At 36.5% G+C, this 3,774-nt stretch overlaps 1 long non-coding RNA gene across 1 annotated transcript; it reads right to left on the bottom strand.

The window, feature by feature from the left end:
* Window positions 1-277: 277 nt before the first annotated feature.
* LOC149188492 (uncharacterized) lies at window positions 278-1,227 on the bottom strand. Its single transcript, XR_016256296.1, has 2 exons — window positions 539-1,227; window positions 278-497 (listed from the first exon to the last, which is right to left on the bottom strand). It is a non-coding gene; the product is annotated as an uncharacterized LOC149188492 (long non-coding RNA).
* Between the last annotated feature and the right edge of the window lie 2,547 nt (window positions 1,228-3,774).

Here is a 3,774-nt window from a genome sequence, read left to right as displayed (position 1 = left end):
GCAAATTCCACAAAAATCCTCCAGAGTCAACACATTCCATCTTAACAGTACAATCACAAAAATAACAGGCGATTCCGAGGAAATGAATGAATTCCAATCATGTTTACTTACTATTATCTTTCAAATCAGCAAGCGGGCCTTCAAAATGCCTTGCACCCGACTCTCTGAGAAAAGACCCCTGTTTATATTTACAACAGATTTCTTTATTTAAAAACAAGAAGAGAACAGAATATCTGTACACTAGTAACTGGCCAGTCCTGGCCACATGAGAGATTGATGAGCTCTAATTACATTTAATTACAAGTAGCATTCAACAGAACTCAGGTCCTGCGAGTGCCTTAGGCTGACTTTTAGAGTAAAGAGCCTTACCAGTAAAAGAATAAAACCTGTGCATAATTTAGAAAGGAATAAGTTAATTTTGTACTAAACAGATTTCTTTGAAGCCAGAAATTTCGAAGATTCGGCAGAAATTTCAGGCACAAATCAATCATAATAACCTGTACAGACTCTGAGTATGGCACAAATCAATCATAATAACCTGTACAGACTCTGAGTATGGCGGGAAGGGTTTTTGTCCAATTCCAAATCAATATTAGATCATCCAGATCAAAAATTTGGATGGATGATAGATCATCCAGATCAAAAATTTGGATGGATGAAAACTCTTTCTTGTACTGCCGAATCCTCATGAAGAAAGTTAACTAAGATTACTCTACTCCTTTACAGAACTCTTTACAAACCCCTTTCGATATTTGCTGAAATTCATGGCCTCAGTGCACGCAATAAGTCCATCGCAGAGGCAGTTGATGTGGCCTTTCCAGGGCAGCAAATATCGCGGGAAGAGACGACCATGGCATAATGAATTATTTCGGCCAAATTTGTTCCAATCTTTTTCAGGGCATCGAGTATTGATGCAGCCATGGCAGCAAAGATCTGCCTTTTTATGTTCCCTCTCTTTGGTGGAAGCCTGCCAGTGCCAGTGGCTACATAATAATAATTTCCCGACTGCTTACTCTTCATTATCAGGAATCACAGTTTGATTGCCAAATTCTGCAGGTTCCACTACCTGATTGCAGGAAATGCTAGGAAAGCATAGCAGTCAAATTGTGATAAAACAGCAGAGAAGCAGAGGAAGATGCAAATGACTGCAGTTCGGCGGCCCTCCATTTATAAATGATACAAATTCAAATTTTCCTCTTTTTCGGTTTATTCTTGATGGGGAATATACGAAAATTGGGTAGGAAGCAACTCACCTACTTCCGGACATCCTCAGTTTATTTGGACTGGGGCAAATAATTCCACAAGCTTCTTTTTGGACGGCAATTAGGTTATACAGCTTGCATTGATTTTAACATGTCGCTCGCACAAATGTGGTCACGTGCACTGGATACAACTGGATACAACAGAGTACGTGGCAATGGTCCTGGTTATTTTCCAATCACTGAGTGTGAGTGAGCGAGCACAGGTGTCTGCATTTCATTGTTCTAATTAAATTAGTGGGTAAAGATAGGTGAAATATTTTAGTGATACAAATTGAATGGTTGGTAAATGCTGATAAGCGTTAAAATAGATACTTTATTAAATATTTTAAATTGTTAAAATTAAAAAAATAAACTAAATCATATTTTTTTAAAATTATTTTTGTTATTATTAATAATGGTAAAAAAAACATGTAATAACATTCAAATTCAAGTTTCTAATCCATATCTTGAATATTCGAAACATTTTGTGTAGAAATCATATTGGAAGAGTTTGGTTTTGGAACCAACGAGTGTGGTTCATATATTTTTATCATGGAGATTCTTAATTTGCAAATAGAGTTTGTTACAATACTATGGCTTATGCCAAGAAAATCAGAATTTATTTTATATGACCTTTGGTCATATGGCATTTTTTTAATTAATCAATTTAATTAAAAAGACATGACTTTTTTTAATTAATCAATTTAATTAAAAAGACAAAAAAAATACATAACTACTTTGGAAATAAATATCTGCTTTTGATTTGTATATACTACTATGAATATTTTAAAATATTCTCTAAAAATTAAATCCCTATCATTCATCTAATACTCATTAATAATCAAATTAAAATTATAAAAGCTCTATTTAAAATAGCATACCTATCCACATAATTAACCAGGTTTTAAAATCTTTTACAACTGAATGTGATATACACGTTAAAGAAAGAAATGAAAGAAGGCTCTAAAATCTTTTAGAACGGAACGTAATATATATGTTAAAGAAATGGAATGAGCAGGCCTATGTCATTGGTTTTAATATATCTAAAATATGTTATTGGAGCATGTTATATTGTCTTAGAAATTACACTAGAATCTATACTAATTACAAGTTTACTCACAAAGTAACGTTGATAAAGTTATGTTGAGATTGGAATTAATAATAATGTAATTTACAAATTTAATTAATATAATATATTTTATTAATATAAAATTTTTAAATTTTATTTTATTTGATAATGAATATGGTCATATTGAAAATTTAACAAAAGTCAGCGTGTAAGAATGGAAAAATGAAAAGCTCTGTAATCTGATCTACGGTTTGAGTTAGGGTTTGGCGCTGATAACCATGACGGGTCGTGGAGGAGGGAGTTCTGCTCCCTCCTACAGTCAAATAGCCACGAACAGAAACAAGGAAACTGATCTGCATCGCTTCAAGAAACCAATAGAGGTGATCACTGAGGATATTAACACAGGAAATATCAAACCTCACGAACAGAGAGTAAATCATGAGGAAGATAGCAGGGAGAAGAGGAAAGAGGGCAGCAGTCAGAAAGCTACACCTCTGAGGGGGACAGGCGTCTGCAAACCCAAGTCGACCATCACTCCTCGGGTCGTTTTAAGTGACCCAGCACTACAGGTGCACAGAGATCACATGATGGAACACACTATCATATGCAAATTTATGGGGATTTGGCCAACGGAGAAGGCCTTACATGCATGGATAAGGAACCACTGGAAACCAAAGGAGAAAATAAACCTTCACCTTGGATCCAAGGGTTTCTTTACGGTGGTGTTCACGAGCTTAGAAGATAAAGACAGAGTGTTCGAGGGAGGACCCTATTTTTACACTGTTGCAGGCCTTTACATGCGACCATGGGTGATGAACTTTGTCCCAGAACAAGAAACGTTCACTTCAGTACCGGTATGGATAAGACTATACTCCCTTCCTTTAGATTATTGGCTGTCGGAGTCTCTAAAGGCTATCGGCAATAAACTAGGGCATTTTATAAAGATATCAGATGCAACATTAAGAGGCAAATACACTTCCTTCGCCTGGATCTGTGTGGAAATGGACCTATCTGGGGCACTCCCAAACGAGATCATTTTAGAAGTTTATGATGAAGAATGGGTGCAGGTGGTGGACTATGAGCATGTCTCATTTAGATGTCGTAAGTGCCATGAACACGTGCACCTATAAAAAGACTACCCATTAAACAAACTGGAAAGCAACAAAAAAACCACCACAAGAATAGATCCTGAGGGTTTTACCAAGGTGGGGGGTAAGGGGAAAGGAGGAAAGCGGAACCAAAAGAAAATCAACGAGGACGGGAAACTGAGCCACAACAATTTCAAAATCTTAGAAGAAGAAATTGGAAACAATGAGGAAAACCAGAAATCGAAGACTAAAACCAATGAGAAGGATAGGGATACTAGCATGGAGGACATACTAGAGAACAGCCAACAACAGAATGATCTACCGAGCATTGTGGAGCTCAGCAGGGACCATGAGATGACCCCAAGTGAGGCAGGAA

This window comes from Pinus tabuliformis, chromosome 3_1 (genome assembly GCF_031772625.1).
Source record: "Pinus tabuliformis cultivar Carrire ecotype Pingquan chromosome 3_1, CPIR1, whole genome shotgun sequence".
Classification (NCBI taxonomy): Eukaryota; Viridiplantae; Streptophyta; class Pinopsida; order Pinales; family Pinaceae; genus Pinus; species Pinus tabuliformis.
Note: the sequence above shows the minus strand (reverse complement) of the source record. Positions and strands in the feature narration are given on the sequence as shown.